Source organism: Ambystoma mexicanum, chromosome 4p, assembly GCF_040938575.1.
Source record: "Ambystoma mexicanum isolate Mex_15411 chromosome 4p, UKY_AmexF1_1, whole genome shotgun sequence".
In the NCBI taxonomy this organism is placed as follows: Eukaryota; Metazoa; Chordata; class Amphibia; order Caudata; family Ambystomatidae; genus Ambystoma; species Ambystoma mexicanum.
The window spans coordinates 292,059,174-292,074,971 of NC_090927.1; positions in this window are offsets into that span (position 1 = coordinate 292,059,174).

Consider the following 15,798-nt stretch of genomic DNA (forward strand, 5'->3'; position numbering starts at 1 on the left):
TTTGGTATTTTACCCATTCCATTCTGAAGATAACTTTAAAACGATTTTGACAGCTTGCCAATCAATTCCGTTTCTCTCTTGTGTTTGCTGGGGGGAAAGTGGGATTGTTATTTTGTTTGAATTTTGCCATTCTGGAATACCTGCTCTCTCCTCCTATCTCTTTAGATTGTCTATTGGGGGGTTGAGGGGTGGCAGGAGGAAATAGTAACCACAATGCTATTTGATCTGAAAAATGCACAAAAGTATTATTTCTGTTCTGAATTGTTTTGCTCACTATTGCTCCTTGTGCATTAAAGAGATTGCTTAGTGTTACATATCCCCATTGGTGATTATTGTCTACCCATTAAACATAGTGTGATTAATTTTAACTTCATGAATAAATATTTTAACTTTGCAAACCAGCCTGATTCCTGGTTCAGTGTGACCGGGGAGGGTTCCAAGAGAGGGACGTGATATGGATGGTACATCGTTCAGAATAAAAGAACTTTTAGACACAAATAAATAAGGATTTCAGTTGTGCATTACACACTAGGCGTTGACTTAGGTGAGTGCCGGATTGAAATCACTTACACAATTGTGTCTATGCTTTTCATTGTAAATGTGGTGGCAGTTCTAACAGAGGTTTTTAGCCCCCAGGAAATTTTGCAGATTGGTTATACCATAGAAATGGGTTTAGCCGTTAGCAGGAAATACTGCTGCACCCCGTTGTTAAAGCATCTTGACAGGTCTATTGAAATACTCCTCAAAGAGGAACAACTGTCCAAATCCTACAGGGGTATGTCAGAAGACCCTACTCTTTGTGCGTTTTCATAGCTTTCTCATGTATATCGGTGTCAGTTATGCTCCGCTGCTCAATTAAACCTATCAGACTAGACGACAAGCAAAGATTTAAGGGCCTGTGATCGAAATTTAGCAACCATCCAGCTTTGAATTATAATGTGGCTGTGCAGAACTTTGCATAAAGGCTTATAAACACTGCTGAAATGCTGCCTGACAATGAGTACCACAATTCTTAGCAGCACAAAGCACATAATAATAGTCTTACACTGCAGGAGCCGCCACAAATTCCCCAGAAATTTAAAAAAATGTAAAACACATGGCCAAGGAGCGCAGTTGGTCCAGGTTCATGAATCTGAACTTCTCATAATGCTCCATGGTTGAGAATGTTTTATAGGTCCTTTGATAGTAATGCACCCTCTCCAAATTAACCGGTGTCTCCAGCATCTGGGGTGTCGGTGTCTGCTGCGTGCTAGCCCTATCGCATCTGGGTATAACCAACTAAGCCTTTTTTAAGATTTTAAATAGCCGACGCCTCTAAGCTCGAGCCCTTCCCCATTTTAAGTTCTGCGTTATGTCTTTAGGTCTCTGCCAAAACAGATACACAGCCCTGCTCTGAACAATCACCCCTCTGTAACAATGTCTGTGACAGTTGCTGTCTTTTTAATTTCACTCACGATCCCGGGGCACCGAGGGCTGTGTGCTCATGTTTGAGTGGTTTTCTGTTTTCTAATAGGGTTGGTTTGAAGGGGGGGTCACTAGTTGCTAGTCATAAGTCTTTGTGGCAGCCTGGTATGTTTGATAATAGGGGTATTTCCGGTGAGGGTCTTGACTGGCGAAGGGCTGAGCTAGGTCCAGCTAGTGCTGTACTTGCACCTTGATTTTCTCTGTGGGATATTGGTGATGTCATGATTTTGCAAATACATCGGTTTCTCTGGGGTTAGTGTATGGTGGTCAACTTGATATGATTTGATATGATATGGCATTTATAACGCACCTATACACAAGTGTTTAACATGTGGGTGTGTCTAGCACAGTATCACGCTGTGCACCCTTCGATGTTCCTGCAGGTGTATCACTAGGTGCCCCGGTGGCTAGTGTGGCTAGTGTGTTATGTTCAACAACTGACCTGCTGGCTACCATGGTATCAGACTGCACCTCTGTGTCTGCCTCAAAAGTCTCCACCAAAAAGGTGGTAGTATTAGCCTTCAGATGTTTTATTCATAACTTTTTTTAAAACTGATGTCCCCCATCTGATTTGGGGTCTTTTAAAAAAAATCTTTTTAAATAACCATTATATACTTGCATGTACCCACAGTGTTGTCTATGATAATAACACTAGTGGTGAGGTCATTTGAAATCTTAAAGATACTGGGCCTCATTACACGGAAGGCGGTAAGGGTTAACGGTGACCGTTAACCCTTACCCCCGTACTACGAGGTCCCTTTGCGGGTTGGAGGAAAAAACGCCTGCTTCTTGCAGGTGTTAAAATCCAACCCGCTAAGGGACCTCGGAGCTAATTACGGCACCGCAAAATTGCAGTGGCGTAATTAGCGCCTTCCCCATTTCCATAGAGCCCTATGGGGCAGAAATGGGAATGGGGAAGGGCAATGGCGGAAAGGGGATTTACCGCCCCTCCAACCTTGGAATGGGGCGGTAAATCCCCTTTCCGCCAAGGCGGTGCCGGTATTTTACCGGCATGAGCCATGGCGCTAATAGCGCCATGGCTCACCGCCTACCGTGTAATGAGGCCCACTGTCTTCATTGACACACAAACCTGCACCTGTATAACTGCCAACATTGCTGACCCCCAGCTCTTGAGTATCAGCCTATCCGCCTGCTGAACATCAACTACAGGCACTGCAATATCACTCCACTGTTCAGCTGTACCCTCAGGATCACTATCACAATTGGGGGGGGGGGTTGTTACGAGTTGTATCAATGGCTGTATTGCTGTTAGTGTATGATGTTGATGCAAGCTCAGGGGGGCATCAAAAATATTGGTTGGAATACTTTCACTTACCACCTGGTCATTTGCAATGTTAACAGCACCAACATTGTACTGCTCCCTATCGTTATTCACACTCCCCTCTTGAGTATCAACATTGACAATATTAACAACACCAGCATCTTGAATGTCAGCAGTATCAATATATGCAGCTGTTTCATGAGTACTGACAATATTAACAATGCCAACATCATTAAGAAGCACCTCAAGGGCTGTATAACAGCTAGTATGCGCATTGTCTGAAAGCTCCAGGGCTGGTGGTCCGGCACTGGATTGTACCCCATCCCCCTGCAGAGCGGTCATCAGCGCATCCAACTCATTTGTTGTATCAGTATGGGTAACAGGGATAACACCCAGTTTTACATTCACCACCACACCAGAGTGTCTTCATGCAGCGGCAGTGCAAGCTCACTCTGGTGCGTAGATGGAGGGTGGACAGACGAGTTGCCGACAGGGTTCACTACTGCATTAGCTAGGTTATCTAAAGTGTTGACAGCTGCGCAACTGAGCACATAAGGTGTTGCAATGCCTTCATCATCGCTAATCACAACAACATCACTTGTGACAGCCCACAACTGAACTCCCGTTTGTAGTTACTGCCCCCTCCTGCTCATGTGTAGAACCCCATGTCTCACCTACCTTTAGCCGCAGTTGGGACCCACAACGCTGTGCCTGCCTTATGACATTGGGGTCATTTTCAACATTGCATTGTGACTTTTGCTGCTTGGAACAGCCGGAATGTACATCGCCACACCCCAGCTCCAAATTCAGAGCCCAGTCGGAGGGTTGCCTGAAGTCACTGGTAATACGGGGGCCCTCACCCCTGCACAGGCAAAAAAAGATTGGGAATTTAAATGCCCTGTGATATCCATCAGAACATTTGATCACACCAACAGTGGGGGTGCAACTCCAGAGACCCGGGGGTTGAAACCAGGCCACCCCCTGTAGTGCTTCAGGGCTAATGGACTGTTAAATGTGCTACCCCCTTTGTCCTGCCCGGGGCACTGTTAGAACAGAACAGGGTGGCTGTGCACCCCAAACCACCTGTTAGGTGCCCATTTGTCAGCTCATTTCCAAGGGACTGGTTGTCATGGTCCAATGCAGGGACAGATCAGAAACCATAATAGCCCCCTGGGTCTCGGACACTCCATTGTCAGCTGTTGGGACCCCCAATCCAGCCATTCCCATTGCTGCATATGAAGACCAACACCATTGTGGCACCCCAAAACAGTTGGCGCTTGTTGACCCCCAAAGCATCTGGGATGTGCTGAACCAGTTGCAGAAAACTCCATAAATCCACAGGCCGGCAGTTGTCGCAGTCCATTACCACAGTGTCTGTCTGCTGAGCCATCCAGCTGTTGGAATACATGCTGTGTCTAAAAAAAGAATATAGAACCAGAATAGAACATCTTTTACACAATTACAAACACCACATTGTGATTTTTCAAATACAATTCCCCATCCTTAACAATACATAACATCTACATAATTTCTTAAGATCTGTGTAACACTGTTAGGTAAGAATTAGTGCAGTCCATCTGGTGAGGACTACACAAGACTTATCTGCTTGGTATTAGGTAAAACACTTTTTAATATAGGCCTGTATTACACAAGTTGGTTGCGTGACTGAGCAGGCAGGCTTATCTTAAGAGAGGTAATGTGAGCTGTAGAGTTGTACAATTGAAATCAGTAAGTACAAGTAGCCAAGCAACACTTACACACTTACAATGATATAAACATATTTATTTATTATACACACAAGGTTTAAATAAGCATTCTTTAAAAAAAGCTTTATCTACTAGTAACATTCAATCAATGGTAGGATTCAGTTTTTTAAAGACAATACAAGTTGGTAAAGACTTTTCTTATGCTACCACATATTCCAGCACAGAGAGTGACTTCATTAAAGGTCAGTATATCACTTATTTCAGTTACCAATTCAGTTTTTGAGTTGTGAAAGGAAAGGTAGGTTAGAATAAGATTTAGAACATGCTTTCAACAGTTTGTAAAGCACTTCAAATCTCCTAAAGGGTGTTAGGTACACTTTTATCTCAGCAATAATAGTGTCCACTCTGCGTCTAGTCCCAAAAATCTTGCGTATTATGCGGCTTGGCTGTCAATCACACAGTGGGGTGACTGTCCTTTTAGGACAGCCAGCCGGCCAATAAGGACTGGTTTCATTCAGGCATACCTAGAGACAAAGGACAGCGATGTTTCGGGATCCGCCATCACTTCCTGCCTTTCCAGGCACACTGGAGCCTGGACGGGCTTCAGCAAAACACACAAAGGGGTCAAGCTGGTCTTAACTAACAGAGCAAAAGCCATGAAAGAACTAGCAAACAGAAAATGGTGAAAAAAAAAAAACAGGGGCCATTTTGGAAAAAAGGTCACCCATAGCTGCTGTACTGCAGCTGAGGGTTCAGCCTGCGGTTGAATTGCACACTGGTAGTACAAATGAACCACTGCCACAAGCTATTTAAAGTAAGTTAGTGTAGCAAAAAATGTTTCATGAGAAGAGGGAGAGGGGATGTTATCTAGACTTTTCATCGAAAATTGATTCATCTAATGCATTTCCATCGAATTTTATTCATTCAAAATACTTTGCATACAATGCATTTTCATTGAATAAAATACGATGGATAGAGCAAGGGTTAGAAATAGGGTTAAGGTTAGGGCAAGGGTTAGAATTCGAGTCAGGATTAGGGATAGGGCTAGGGTTAGGGATAGGGGGGTGCCCTTGAGGGTTGAGGGTTTAGAGGGGAAGTCCCCCCCATTAAATAATGAACACTAAAATGTTACATGACGCTGGCTACTTTGAAGTTTTCAGCACTGGACAGCTCCATGTAAGGTTTTAACGTGTGAAATAAATGCATTGAAATGCAATCTTTTACATTTAAAAGTGCATATCCATCGAAACTTGTCCATTCCTATATTTGATTGACAAGTTTCGATGTATATGTACTTTTATATGTAAAACTAGCAATTCGATGCATTTAAATTTGATGCATTTCCTTCGATGCTTTTCGTTTTCAATGCAATGTTTTTGTTGCAAAGACCATAAACCAGAGAGAATTACTAAGTAACCCCTCAGCACTCCACATAGGGTGGTGTGTGCTGGTCCAACAAATAAAAAAGTAAGACAGGGATCATCTTACTATTCTTGGGAATGGTAGTTCACCTGAGAAAATGTAAATAAACATTAAGCAAAGTCCAAATGACTCCTGAGTGGCACTGCTCTGAAGGTGCTGTGTGTCAATATGCAAAAAGCAGATGCCTATGGAGTTTATCAGATTCCATAAACAGTAAAACACATAAATCCTAGTCAGGAAAAATACACGAGTGAGTGAGAAAAAGGTCCTACTCACTCAGGAGGAAAAAATCACAAGACCTAAGTCCAGCAAAAGAGCTGGGTGTCTCTAAGGTTGAAGGGAATTACTACAGAAATGACAATTCTCCCTAACAAACATCCTGACAATTGCCTAAAACAAGTCAACCTTTTTCAAGAGTTTGTGCAAAAGAATCTAGGCTATGCCTCTTCATCAAAATGTGTGATCTTCGATAACCAAACTAAAATAAAATCCAAGCGTGCAAGGCTTGCCAAAATTGAAAGTTCACATTGTCAGTTTTGTCAGCATTGTGCAAGACTATGCTGGAGTTATAAATGTATTTAAAAAAAGGCTATCACAGGGTATCACACTGCTATCTCACAATTAACCGATAAAGAGCTGTGCGCCTTAGCAACACATTGAAGTTTCCACATGTAAAAGAAGCGGCATAACAGTCTGCACTTCGCTTGCACACAGAGAATAGACACAAAAGCAGCAAAAGCTTATTACTGCTATGTTCACACAAATCAAAAAATGTAAATTATAAAAACCTACTTGGAAATACAAAATGAGTCAACTAGATCAACTGGACACGATCTAAAACATGAATTGGTACAGTCGTCAGAACTTGTAAGAAACCGGCTTTTACACATTGCCAATCACCTCTATGAAATATTCAAAAAACAATATTCCGTTGCCACAATACATACCATCTTACAAAACATCTTAAGTCTGTTGTAACACCCTCGCCCCCTTAAGGATTTCAAAAATTGAAGCAGTTTGTATAAAATAATCTCTGCTGCGGCTCTTCAATAAAATGTGTGATCTTTGACATATACTCAAATCCAAGACTGCCTGGCATGCCAAAATTGGGACTACATAAAACACTGCATCTTGCATACAAAGCAACCCTCATAGGGTTTAAAAAGGAAAGTTAACTCACGGTAAAAGCCACTACATTGGAAACAGTAACATGGAATGGCTGTTAAACAATGGAGAACCTCGTGGCGTAAGAGAAAATGCCACCGAATTACTGCATGCTGGGCATGCTTTGTCAAACTGCATAATTATATGCCTGGATATTTCGTTTTGTTACTTTACTGTAGTGGTGCCGGAGACTGTAAGCATCGCTCCATGTAGAGCCAGGGAGCAGCATTATACGTGCAAGAATGCTCCAGTACCACACACTTTCCACCGGCGTCTAGTGGATGATCCTTTGTATCAAGGACAAACAGTAAATCAAAAAAGTTTGAAAAATAAATGCGTGTTATTACAGCCCATTTACCACTGTACAAACAAGACTGCCCATAAACAAAAGAATAGGTTCATGGACATGGGAACTATAAAGCACCTTTCAAACATGCACAGTTTTTGAAGTCATGCAAGCGGTGCCAACCGCTGAAGAAGAGCTGCATTGCCGAGTGCTTATGCGTTTGTGTGCATGTGTTGTGAGCCCTTGTAAAGATCACATTTGCTCTAAAATGTCATCTCTGCAGGGTTATAGGTTTGGAAGTCCTGAATTTGCAAAGAGTTCCCATTATTTGAAATAAACCCAAACCCCATTTAGTACACAAAGAGCACAGTAGGCTTAAATTATTGTGCAGGATAACACACTTTGGGTAAAAGGAAAAGCCAGGATTTTAACACATCAAAAAAGGCCCTGTTCATTATCAGTTTCTCCATATGGGAGCCTCGTTGGAAGGGGGCAATTAATATGATGATGGTGTCTGGAGTCAAGAAAATGATTCAAACAGTTGTATTGTTTATTTGACAAAATTCATCAATTTAAATTGGAACAAATCATGCAGAAAGCTATATCGCCTGCAGGATTTCACACGTCGTCAACTAGTCCATCGCTAAAACAAGGTGCATCCATCACAACTTTTTCAAGAGAACACTCCCTCTATAATTTTGACCTCATCACAAATAAAAAAGGGTGAAATGTTTTGCAACACCAGCACAAATTAGCATTTGGGAATAAAAACAACCTTTGTTTGTAGATCAATCCCTGCGCCGTCTTTTAAAAACCTTCAATGGCTATGAAATTCTAGACGAGTATTCTGGGTTGGAACATCTTCATGCACAGCCCCATCCAACTCTATTTAAGGCGAACGGCTGTCCTAAACACATACAACTTTTTCTTATAAAAACACAGAAACGGCCTAACATTTAGATCTTCATAGCCATGTGTTGCAATTATCTTTATTTTAGTCGCCGAATGCTGTTAACACAGTTATTCATTTATTTTATTTATTGGACATTTGTATTGTGCCTATACACAAGTGTTACAAGGTACCACAAGACAAAAAAGGTGGTGGGGGTGACAGAGGAGAACAACAACTATAAATGGTCCTACTAGGCCTTGTGACATTCGGGCCATGCAAGTGCAGTGACAAAAAAGTGCAGGGGGAGGGGTCAGGTCAGGGCAGACAGACTGTGAAAAGGGAAGGGGGAGGGGAGAAGAGAATGGAGGCTGGGTCACATGGCTGGGCAAGTGCTGAAGGGAGCCTAGGTGGGCAAATGCAAAAGGAAGTAGGGTAAGGGTCAACTATTGTGAGGACGGGGTGGACCAGAGTCAGACTAGTCAGTGAAGGGAGCCTGAGGGCAAAAGCTGGTTAAGAGGTGCTGTGGTAGACTGGATGGATGAGGAGGGCATGGCCCCTGTAAAGCACATAAAGGATCAGGCACCAGTCACAGCGGCAGGGGGACATTAGCAACGGAGTGGGAGAGTGAAGAAGGAGGAGAAAAGGAAAGTCTTGAGAAGTTTCTGGAACTTAAGGTGATCCAGCTCAAGCACGAGTGGTGCAAGAAGGCCGTTCCAGAGGGAGGCTCCTGTCAAAGAAAAAGATCTACCCCCACTCTCTGCTTGGAGAAATGTCTGATCTGCAGAAAGTTGGAGCTAGAGGACCGAAGGACTGTAGCAGGGAGGTATTTCAGGATAGAACATTAGATGTATCAGGGACTGAAAGCCCCTGAACCTTGTGGATGATGCTGAGAGTTTTGAATTTGAATCTTGCAGCCACTGGCGAGATCTTAGGGTTGGAGATATGCGGTCACTGGGCTTGAGGCTAAGGATAAGTCTTGCAGCCCTATTCTGTATTAGTTATAGAGGGTGAAGGGAGGAAAGTTGCAGATTGAGGAAGAGGCTGTTGCAGTAGTCCAGCCTAGAGAGATCCATAGCTCTGGAAACATTGAGCTTCTGGGGAAATGAGAGGAAAGGGAGAATGCCTCTGAGGAGGTGAAGCTGAAATTTGGACTTCTTGTCAAGATCTGTGATGTGGGAGGAGAAGGAGACAGAGGCATAGAAGATGGGGGCCCAAGGAGGGTGGCCAGAGAGTGAGAGAGAAGCAGGGAGCAGGTGTCCCAATGAGAATGGTATCAGTCTTACTGGCATTAAGGCAGAGATCATTAGCAGAGCACCCTGCCTGAATTTCAGTCAGGCAGTCAGCTAGAGGAGAGGACAACAAGGAGGTAGAGGAGGGAAGTTTAAAGGAGAGCTGTGTGTCATTGGCAGAATACTGGAATTGAGGAGGGAATGTGGAGATCAAGTAGGATAAAGGGGCAAGGTAGATATTGAAAATCCACGGCAATAGGATAGAGCTCTGAGGAACGCCACAGGTAGAGAGTGAGGTGGCGGAGAGGAAAGGGCCGAGTTGTACTTGTGAAGGTCGGTTAGAAAGGAAGGAGGTCAGCCCGGCCAGTGCCCATTCAGTGATGCCAAGGGTATCAAAGAGACGATTTATGAGGATGGCATGATTGACCATGTCAAAGGCAGAGGAAAGAATGAGAAGGATCAGAATGGAGGGAGAGTTGAACTCAAGATTTGAGTGCAGATTTTCATGGGTGTTCAGGGGAGCAGTTTCCATGTCTCTGGATGTTCTGAAGCCAGACTGGTGCTCGTGGAGACAGCCAGCAGATTGGGTGTGGTGGGCCAGGTGGGGGATGACCAACTTCTCCGGGAGCAGGGGTGGAAGGAAGAATAAAGGTGGTGGCAAATGCAGCGACTGACACAGTTATACACGGTGCTTTGAAATTATACATTATTTAAAAAAAATATAAACACCCCTACATTGAAAAATAATGCATGTTTACTTTGTAAATAAAAAAAAAGGCAGTTCACCTTTTTTTCTCACTGTCAATCTTTAATCGGATCCGTAAATACAACAGACTGGTTTCTAATCAAAGGCCCTCTAGGGGGTCGCAGCCCTCTGCCCCATTGTCCCCTGAGTTGCAATAAATCCAATTAACTACTACTTGGAGTTTACCCCACCTGCCAGGAACTCCACAGGGATCCACATAGTGAAGTTTCCTGTCTGGGCTGCCAACAACTCCTATCAATTAGTGGCACAGCCCCAGTGCAGTTTCTTGGTCACACAGACCCTTCCATCTACAATTGCCTCCTACCCCCATGATTTCATGCATACTTTAAAGAAACTGGGCTTCTTCTGTCCTTGTAGCAAATCTAAACGTTTCCTCTGGGGATGACCACCCAGTCATCATTCCTTAATAAGTTAAAAATAGCCCACCCCATCTACACTGACTACAGCTGGTTTTGTTGATAAACACTATCCGTGTTTATTTTGGGAGCCTTGTAATCTGTTGAGTTCAGTGGGCCTAAATATAGAATCCATTCTTAGCATTTCATTGTGTGTGAGTCATCTGCATTCTTGGCATTCCAGTTCAGCAGAGCTAAAAATTTACCCCTTTTTTATTTTATTTTTTTATTGATTTCGCTGATTTACATCAACCTTTCAATTTTTATACATAACTTTTTCATTTACAAAATTACACTATCACTTCATTAACATTTCATTACATTTAAAAAATATACCAATCCTTAACACCCCCCACGTGCATCCTTCTGCTTGCGCAGTGAAAAATGCAGAAATGCTATTGTGAATCATTAGAATTCAGGGCATTCATTACCTTGCAAAACCCCTGAGTCAGTGTATTACATCATCTGTGCGTGAGCTTTGCAAAAGCCTGAAACCCCGCCCCTTTGCAGTTCTGAATTCATATTTGCATGTCGCCCCAAAAACACATTCAATTCTCTGCTACATGTGTCCCTGTAAGCTGTGTTCTGAATGCAGTGGACCCGCACTTTTACATCTGCATTGTGTTTGTTTTAAAAAGCATCATGGATGGCCAATTGTTTTTATGTAGAAAGTTTCACTGTTCATTTAAAAAAACATCACGCATTGCCAAAATCCACTGGTTTGGGATATTTGGTATTGTGAACCACACTTTGTGTATAAAGTAAATTCACCTAGGTTCATTTTGGCCATGTCCAAGGTCTGAAGTTACCATGGTGGCATCTAAACTATATATAGACTTTATATCCAGTTCATATTACATTGATATACATTTTATACCAAAAAATCAAACATTTTTTATATCACATTTTTGGCGGGGTCCTTAAGTAATTTTATGTCCATTTATTTAAGTTGTTTATATTAATTGTTAGATACATGTTTATATAAAATGTTATATCAATTTTTATACACATTTTTATATACATTTTATATAAAAAATATAAAAACAGTTGATATTTGTATATACATTTTATATTAACTTTATATTGCAGGGGTGGGACACGGGAAAAGGGAGGTCTTAAACCAGAAATGGTGCGTCGGGCACCTGCCAAATTTAGCATTGAGGATTTTGTTACCCCCTATGTACTTCTTCTCTGTCTTGCATGCTGTAGATTACTCATTCATAGGATGCCATCTTTGACATTTCTGTATCCTAGTTCCTCTTATAGACAGTGTCAGTGGTTTCCCCCAAATTCTCAGAATCTCTTGTTTTTCTACCCACATGGCTGTCACCACCTACCTTTCTTCTTGTCTTTCAAGTGTGTACATTTTTAACATATCATGCACTGTGCATACTTTTGCCTCCCTTGTTATATATTCTTTAATGACTGCTTGCATTTCATCAAGATCATTCCCCCAATATGTCTCTACTCCCTGACACAACCGAAGGATGTAAAGAATATCGCAGTCCAGAGCCAGACATATTCAGCAGCTTGCATCTGCACTCTATACTTTAATACATTCATCGTTGCCCTAGTTGTATTTGTTAGAACTTGATAGATTCATGAATTTCATTTTTTTTTAAAATGTTTTATTGGCTATTCATGGTTATACAAAGAAAAACCTTTAAGCCATTTTATCGAACTTCTAAAATCCAAAGTAAACAAAAAAATAAACAGGTTGTTTGTTTTACTGTCTGCCCTGTTCTCCAGGTGCAGGCTTTGGTACTTGCAGTCTCTTGAAGATGGCGACAACCAGTTTGACGAATGCCAAAGGGATTGAAACTCGCTCACCCCCTAATAGGATTTTCCCCAGGCTTCCTTATGTCTATAACCATACTTCTTGACCACTTCCGACATGAGTTTCAACCTTAATTTCATATTGCACATTTATAAGGAAAGCCTATTTGTATTGTATTGTATGACATTTGTATTTATTTTATTTATTGAGCGTTTTCACCAAAGCGCTTTACAAAAAGTAGGTAACAAACGGTGCAATAAAATACGTAATGAGAAAAGTTTACAGTCATCTATGCATAAGATAAATAGAGAAGAAGATGAAGCTTTGAGATAAGAAGAGAACATATTATAAGTGGAAGTTACACGAATAGAAAGTGCAAGGGTTTTCTGGTAGAGCGAGAAGTGAAAAAGAACGGAAGAGGCACAAGGCGGCTTTGGAGCAGGGAGAAGAAATAAGGATTCAGAATGGAGAGAACAGGATGGAGAATGAAAAGTCACAAGAGAGCTAAGATATGAAGGAACCAAACCATGTAAGGCTTTGTAGACAAAACAAAGAAAATGAAACGTGAGATAGGGATGAAAAGAAAGCATAGTGGCAGAGCGAAGAGACAGTGGCCCTCATTACGACCCTGGCGTTAAGGGATTACCGGTAAGGCTACCGGTACCGGTAATCCCTTAACGCCTTAACGGCTAGTCTGTACCAGCCGTTAAGGTAAGGACCCGCAAAGGGACCTTGAAGGTGATTACGGTACCGCATTTTGCGGTACCGTAATTATCGCCTTCCCCATTGAGCCCTATGAGCAAAAATGGGAATGGGGAAGGGCCAATGGTAAATGAGGAATTACCGCCCCGCCAACCCTTGGAAAGGGCCGGTAATTCCCCATGTCACCATGGCGGATCCGGTAAATTACCGGTGTTAACCATGGTGCTAATAGGGCCATTGGTTAACGCCAGGGTCGTAATGAGGGCCAGTGTCATGTATCACCCTTTTCTATGCTGGTCCTTTTGGCACACGTGGAGATATCACCCGTGTAAAGCTGTACGTTCCATGTGGTTGGCATTTATTTCCTCATCCAATATGGTGCCCAGAATGTGCCGTGTGCCTTGCATTCCATGTCTTATCTCCAGACATCGGATTCCAGCGGCATCAGCAAATACCGGAACCACAAAATCCGTACTGTATAGTACAAAGGTAGGCGCGGACTGAGGAAAGCAGCATCTCACCGCTCAGGTGTTTTGTTAATTTAGCTCAGCGCTCCTTTTCCCCTTCACTCTGGTTTCATTGTTTTTCCACCCCGCTTTGTTTCCGTATGGATTCCTCCTTGCCTGCAACCATTCATGACTTGTTTTATTTTTTTAATTGTTACCTGCATCCTTTCCGCTTCCGGCATTCTTCTTGTTGCTTCTAAAACCGAGCCCTGTCTTCTTCTTATCTCTTTGGACTTTTGTTATCTGCTGACCCTGCTTCATCCAGTCCTTTTGTCTTAGGTTACTGATTCCTGCTTTCCTTTGGACTTTTTGAATCAGCAGAAATCGGATTACAAATGCATCTCTACAATCTGAATAAGGTTGTTTTTTTACCCCTTGCTGGTGTGTCCCTTTCTTGCAGGTCACTCGGGGGTTCACGCTGTCTGTTGCACTTGTTGCTGGACGGTGTGGCTGCCGGAGAGGAGCGCCATTACCCGCTGGATTCCCGTCTGCGGAACAAGCACAGAACCGGATCCTCTACCACGTCTCCTCATAAACTTCAGGTAATCCATGGCCCTGGCACGGAGTCACTGAAGAAGGAGATGGTAATAGAAACAACAGAAGAATTACAGAAATGAAAACCGAGCGCAGTGGCAAGGTGAGACAGAGGAAGATGAAAAAAGAGAATAGGATAATTAAGGCGGGGAAAAAACGTGTGTGCAAATGTGCAATCCAGTAGTCTGAAACTAGAGAAATGGCCAAGCATGCTGAAGATTATAGAGGTGAAAATTAGCAAAAGAGCAGTGTTAGAAATATGCAAAGAGGAAGAGAGACCAGCCGAAGAGAACGCCTAGATTACGGCCGGAGGAAGAAACGATTGGTTTACCAATGGTCTGCAACATATTAGAGGATAGGTCCTAGGGCAAAGCCAAAACGCAGTAATTGAATGGCAGCCTGCCACGTCCCTGGCTTCAGATTACAAAGGGTGAGAGGATGACTTCTTTTTGCACAGCTCTTCCAGAGCATGTTTTTCGGGTGCGCCACTCAGATGCTGTTTAAACTACAGCTCTGTCGCCGCCGACTGCTCTGATTAAAGAAATAAGCAAGCCCCTATCCGTAAAGCGCGTTCACAGGGTGCAATCTTCCTGATGGCGGGTGCGAGATGAACGACATAAAAAACGCTGGGCCGGAGAATAACGATCATCCGCAGACAGCGCTGCAAAGGAAACGTGGTCTCCATGCCCTGCAAAGATATTCTGCTGTGGCGCCTGGGGCACAGCCGCAAGTGGCAAGCATTAGTAAGAAGATATAAGCATGACATATGTCAGGCGGGATATATGTTCTCCCGTAATCTATTAATGCAAGTTCCAGCCGGTGCAATCTCTGGAGAAACAAGCTCCTCTAAAACTTGGCAGACACTTTGCAAGTGTGCGCGCTCCACGTTTGCTGTAATTTAACTCAAAACAATGAAGACATTCAACAATAATTGGATAACGCAAAACCATTAATATTATAATAAACTGAGGAGATAAAGTCAGCCAGCTTTGATATATCAATTTAATGTACTCTATCATATTAACTCATTAATTGCCTTGGAACCTAACTTCAGCTTTCAAATTATTAAGTCTCTCAACAAATGTTGTGAAGTCGGTGCAGCCATGTTGTATACATTTTTGTGAAATATGACTTTTTTTTCATTACAAGTATATATAGACATGTGCCCCAAGAAGTGAAACTTTTGCTGCAAATATTCCGGTCCCACCTTGTGAAAAGCCTGATGAACTAGGCACATAGCTTTGAAGTGCACCCATTTAGCCACTGGGAGCCAACGAGGGGCAAGGAGAACCGGGGAGATGTGATCCCTAAATGGGGGATTGGTAGCCAACCGTGCCGTAGCATTCTGCAGAGTCTGCAGGCATTGAAGCAAAAAAGCAGGTTGTGCCAGATACAGAGAGCTGCAGTAATCGATCCGACTAAGGACCAAGGCTGCAACCACCGAGGCACGAAGGTGCTGGGGGATGAACTGCAAAACACTTCTAAGAATCTTCTGCTGAAAGTGGCCGGCTTGACAGGCTGAGGTAATCTGAGGAGCAGTAGACAGGGACGTAGATAATTTGACACACAGGTTTCTGACAGCTGCAACAGGGACAGGGAGAGGTCCGAAAGCCAAAAGGAGGGTGTCCAAAAAAAGCTGGAGAAGCAGAACCAACCACAACAACTTCAGATTT